The 6,000-nt window shown below is 44.2% G+C and overlaps 1 protein-coding gene across 2 annotated transcripts in view; it reads left to right on the forward strand.

Moving 5' to 3' along the window:
- Window positions 1-6,000, forward strand: part of ACER2 (alkaline ceramidase 2) — a 30,609-nt gene that overhangs the window by 955 nt on the left and 23,654 nt on the right. The window lies entirely within an intron of this gene.

Below are 6,000 nucleotides of genomic sequence, written 5' to 3' on the forward strand. Positions count from 1 at the left end.
TCTTTGTGGGAGAGAAAGCCTGCAGTTGGGAAGGAAATGCCTCTTCTTTTTGCTATGCCCATGCCTCAGGATTCTGGTACCAAAATGTGAGACTTTGCATGGTCATTTCTGTGGCTTTTCATTTCACTGCCCTAACATGGAAAACAGGAACTCCCGGTTTAAAAGTCGCTGTGAATTTGAGATTGCTCTTTAGGATTTCTCCCTTAGATTTGCTGGAGAGAATGTCCTTGGCGTGAGTCAAATACTTCTTGCCTGGAAGGATCTCCCATGAACTAGTCCCTCTCTTATTCATTGATGAGAAAACTGAGCTCTCCAGAGGGGAGCTGCTCTGCGTACATTTCTGGCATGGCTGGGGCCACAATCCAGAGCCTGCACTCTCCCTCTCCTCTTTGTTGAAATCCACTGCTGCCTTCCCAGCAAACGTTCCTCCTTTTTTTATGACCGGATTAATTCCTCAAGGAAACCTGGCCCTCTGCTGCCCCTAGACGCTGTGACAGGTGCAGTCAGTGGAGGTGGCCATCCTTCACCTATTGTACAACCTGTTTCAGAGCGTGCTATCAGGTGTGGACAGGTGCCTTCAGAGGATGAACTGGAGCAGGGCTGGGTGCTTTCAACGGCAGTAACTCAGTTTCTCCACTTGTAAGTGGAGAGTACTACTAAGGATTTCACCAGAGTTAATGAAGAAATGACAGCTTGGGGACAGGTTCTCACACACCCAGCAAAGTAATTATCTGTGGAGTCTGAGGCCAGCAGAGTCAGGCCTGGTTATTTGGCCAAAAATGTTAGTGTATAGCTGCTCTGGGTCTGCCTTGAAAAGCCCCAGAGTGCTGGATGAGGGGAAGACCTTATTTTGTCTTAACTTTTAATCTAGTCCCATTGGAGCTGTTTCGTAGTGAGTGCCAAAGTCTTTTTTAGAAATCAGCTGTTGATCTTTAGTTGCAGTGTCTGTGGCTGATTAGCTCTGTTGGTCTGCCTGGCAAACCTAATTCTCTGGAATACTTGTAAACCGCAGAATTTGCTTTAGCAAAGTGGAGAGATTGAGGGTCTCAGAGAAGTAGTTGGCCATCAAACTTTGTAGAGTGTCGATCCAAAGAGTTTACCAAAAAAACGCTTCCTCCTCTTCTTCTCACATCCTAGTTACCTTCTGTTCCTCATCATAGGACAAACCCATGCTTGTCTTACGCCTGTATTAAGGAAGACATCGAGCTATTGGTGACAAACATCTCAAATCCTCATAGCAAGGCAGCAGGCCTAATTATCCACTTTACAAGAAAATAATAATCATCACTCATTTAGAGAAAAAATTTGAAGGAATAAAGATGTAAAATTAGGAGAAGACTGGGAGGGAGATCTAGAACCTTCTTAATGGAGCTTGGCAGTAGCACATCACTACTGCAACTTTAGTTACTCCTGGCTACCACTAGTTGTTCGCTATGTGTTGAAGCTCTGCTGGGTACTCTAGTCACCCTCAGCAGTGGGTGCTATTTATTACATCCGTTTTGTAAAGGGGGAAACTGGGGTCTAGCTAGATTTTGCAACTTGCTAAGGTCAAGAAAATGGCAGAACTAGAGTCAGAACTTGGACGTTCTAACTTGGATCCTGCTAAAATACTGCTCTTGAAGAGGCACATGCCGTTGTAGCTGCTTTAGATTTATTTATGTAGCATGGTACAGGTGTTTATTGTTCAGTCATTCTTTAACTTAAAACTCCTGCATTGGGACCATTTGATCTCTAGGCTAATCGTGGTGTTTGATATGGGGAAAAAAAGTTTTGTTTAAAGTAGTTTTTTTTTTGGCTGTGCCATGTGGCATGCGGGATTTTGGTTCCCCAACCAGGGATTGAACCTGGGCCCCCTGCAATGGAAGTGCAGTCTTAACCACTGGACCACCAGGGAAGTCCCTTAAAGTAGTTTTTTGAAATTGTTTATTATATAAAAAAAGTAAATACAAGTTTTATTGAATTGAGTTCCTTTTTATGTTTTAAGGTTTTTTTTTTTTTGTTGTTGTTGTTGTTTTTTTCTTTAGCGGTACGCGGGCCTCTCACTGTTGTGGCCTCTCCCGTTGCGGAGCACAGGCTCCGGACACGCAGGCTCAGCGGCCATGGCTCACGGGCCCAGCCGCTCCGCGGCATGTGGGATCCTCCCGGACCGGGGCACGAACCCGTGTCCCCTGCATCGGCAGGCAGACTCTCAACCACTGCGCCACCAGGGAAGCCTATGTTTTAAGTTTTAAGGCTCAGTCACACTAAAGAGAAAGATTCCCGACCTAGCAGCTTTGGAGAAAAGGGGGTATGCCTTTTAATCACCGAGCTTGGCCTTTGGGAATTCTCTTGGGGACTCGGGGACAGAAGGAAATCAACTGGTGCTGGAAAAAAGTCTTGAAGCAAAATATATGCCTAAAATCAGTCCATGATCTGTCACCTCTCCTAATCAGCTCTGCCCCCAATCGTCAAGATAAGTAGAGTTCTCTTTATATGCCAAAGCCCACATCCCACTATCTGTAGGGCAGAGTTATCCATCAGTCAATCTATCAGTCTGTCCCTCCATCCATCCACCCACCCATTTGCTGGGCAACTGTGTGCCTGTCACAGAGACCAGACCTGCAAACAGTCATCTGGATGGTGAGGACCATAGGAGGGGTATGTACAAGTCACTGAGGTGTTATTAGTACTCTGCTGGGGGTTGGTGTTCTGTGGAGGTGGAGTAGGGGATTTTGCAGGAAGGCTTCTGAGTCGGGTGACCAACTTGTCCTGGTTTGTCTGGGACTTGCCCAATTTTAAAACTGAAAGTCCCGTGTCCTGGAAACCCTCCTCAGTGCCAGGCATACCAGGATAGTTGGTCATTCCAGAGGCAGAAAGGGAGCAATGGAATGGATAGTTAGGAATCTGCATACGATTAAGATACATAGTCTACTCGGCCAGGGTAATGCCCCTAGCTGTTCATGAACTTGCTGTTCAGAAAAACTTACCGCCTGTTGCTTTGTCAGTATTTACCCTCTGTCTGGGAAAGTGCAGAATCACATGGGTCAGGATGAGATTGCAGTGTGTTCCTGAGATTATTTTGGTACAAATGGCTGATAGGAATTCATAGAATGAGGAACTTTCTAAGGAAATAATAAATTTTAAAATTGTGGTTTCCTTTTAATTAAAAAAAAAAAAATCTGTTCTGCAGGCATTGAACAAACCAATTCTCCGAAGGATAATCCAACAATAGGCTTTAAAAAATACCCCTTGGCTGAACTATTCAACTTTAGTGAGCCACACAACTTTGAGGGGAAGTTTCATTTCTCAGTAGACATGGAGCCATTGAATCTGTCTTTCAACAAATAAATCTGTCTTTTACCAATGACTTGTTTGCTTTTCCGTATTTCTTTACGAGTTCCTTCCTCTTTTTGTCTAGGGGAGCGTCTCCCTCTAATTTGGTCTTTTCCTTTTCATAGATTGATGTCTTTTTTTTTTCTTTAATTGAAAAAAAACATTTTGGCTCTACCACGCAGCATGCAGGATCTTAGTTCCCTGACCAGGGATCACACTCGCCCCCTCTGCACAACCAGCAGACACTGGTAGATGGGCTGTGCAGAAGCAATAATGTGATTTCAGTGTTATTTGGGATTGTTAAAATGGTGCTTCTAAATTGAACTCCCTAATATGGGCATTAAAAATATTTGAGGTATCATAATTTTACTGCAGGTGTAATAAACGACCTCATGTTTTTGTGACTAGTGTGTAAATACATTTAAAGGTTATTATTGTGTACATTGCTAGTGGTAACATAGGTTGAAAAAGCCTTTTAAGGAGGAGTTTGGCCATAGATAGTTGCACCTGGCTGAAGCAAAGGAGATTGAGAGAACTTGAGGCAATAAACATATACAGTTGGCCCTCTGTATCCATGGTTCTGTATCTGTGGATTCAATCAATTGTGGATTGAAAATATTTGAAAAAACAAATTCCAGAAAGTTCCAGAAAGCAAAAGTTGAATTGCTGTACATTGGCAACTATTTACATAGCATTTACATTGTATTTACAGCTTAAAATTTTTTTTTGTTTATTTTTATTTATTTTTATTTGGTTGCGCCAGGTCTTAGTTGCAGCAGGTGGGCTCCTTAGTTGCGGCAGGTGGGCTCCTTAGTTGTTGCATGCATGTGGGATCTAGTTCCCTGACCAGGGATCAAACCCAGGCCCCTTGCATTGAAAGCGTGGAGTCTTAACCACTGCACCACCAGGGAAGTCCCTGTATTTACAACTATTTACATAGCGTTTACACTATTAAGTATTATACATAATCTAGAGATGATTTAAAGTATACAGGAGGATGTGTGTATGTTATATGCAAATATTATGCCATTTTATATAAAGAGACCTGAGCATCCAGGTGAGTTTGGTATCTGAGGGGGTCCTGGAGCCAATGCCCCACAAGTACCGAGGGATGGCTGTACTGGGATAAAAAGCTGTGTTATATTTATTTCCTGGCATTGTAGGTGAGGCTGCAAATTAGTGTGTCTCCCACTGGGGAATGGCTCAATAAACTGCTTCTGTCTGCAGCACTTACAGCAAGTGTGATAAAGCTCTGTGAGCTAAGATGAAAAAGTTTGCAAGGCATGTTGTCGAATGAGGAGAGGAAGTTGCAGAAAGATGATGCTGTAATCTATGATATATATATGTATTTGCATAAATGCAAAGAAATTGAAGACTGTGAATCTGAGAAGAGGGGATATCTCCAGGGAGGAGGATAGAAAGGAAGACTTTAGTTTTGTAATGTATTCTTTTTCTTACACGGAGAACACATTCATGGACGTGAAAGGAGAAAGTTACTTATAGCATAACAATTACATTTTTCTCCCTCTTCTCCCCTGTCACCTCCTTTTATTCCTCCTACTTCTGTGTTTAACAAAAAGGAGAGCTGTGTTTAAATCACATAAAGGTCATAGGTGCACAGTGTGTGATGCAGTTCAGAATTTTTGGATGCCCATTGAGGCATGAAGCCAAGGAGGTCAGAATGTGGTTGGGTGGGTTGGAGGCAAAAAAACATCAGCTTGGGGCAGTGGAAGGAGTGGCTGGATGCTGGCCCCAGCTCTGTGGGTGACTGCCTCTCTGACTTTGGCCAGCCTGGGAGCCTTTCTGGGCCCTTAATTATATCCCCTTGTAAAGCAAATGATCTTTAAGATCTCTCATTTTAACTCTTAAAGATCTCTGATTCTTTAAATGATTCCAAGGAAAGTTAAAGCCTGTGATAATATGTAGACCCTTGTCCTGATTCTTCCTTCTCTGCTTCTTAGTAAATAAATGAGAGTCGGCTATATTTCCAAGTCTGGAGACTGCATACCACCTGGGACAGCTGAGGCCATTTATCCAGACTCTTGCCCAGGGTCACCAGTAGCTCAGAGGGCTCCTAGTGGGGGAAAGAGGAAAAGGTCCCCACCAGAATGGGCCAACTAGAACAAGGTACCCCCTTCTCCAGAAGGATGCAGCCCCACGAGGGATTTCAGTCTTGAACTTTAACCAAAGGCAGCAGCCTTGCTCCTATCGCACCCCTGACCAAAGGTCTTGTCCTCTCTTTATTTCTCTCCCACTCTGTCCTTCTCCCCTTTCTAAAGACTGTGTCATTCCCATTCCCTCTTGTTCCCAGATGGTGACAGAGGCATGCGTTAGCTACTGTTGTTGCCAATTCCTACCTGTACTACACCTCAAGTTCTGGAGTTTGCGATGCATTTTGTTTAGTTTTGATTTCCTTGGTCTGGACACGGGTTCGAGCCCTGGTGCGGGAAGATTGCGCATGCCGTGGAGCAACTAAGCCTGTGCGCCAGAACTACTGAGCCTGGGCGCCTAGAGCCCGTGCTCTGCAACAGGAGAAGCTGCCACAATGAGAAGCCCGCGCACCGCAAAGAAGAGTAGCCCCCGCTTGCGGCAACTAGAGAAAGCCCGTGCACAGCAGCGAAGACCCAACACAGCCAAAAAAAAAAAAAAAAAAAAAAGGGGGGGGGAGGGGCCCCCCAAACAGTTATT

This window comes from Neophocaena asiaeorientalis, unplaced genomic scaffold, assembly GCF_003031525.2.
Source record: "Neophocaena asiaeorientalis asiaeorientalis breed wild unplaced genomic scaffold, Neophocaena_asiaeorientalis_V1.1 scaffold260, whole genome shotgun sequence".
Taxonomy (NCBI): Eukaryota; Metazoa; Chordata; class Mammalia; order Artiodactyla; family Phocoenidae; genus Neophocaena; species Neophocaena asiaeorientalis.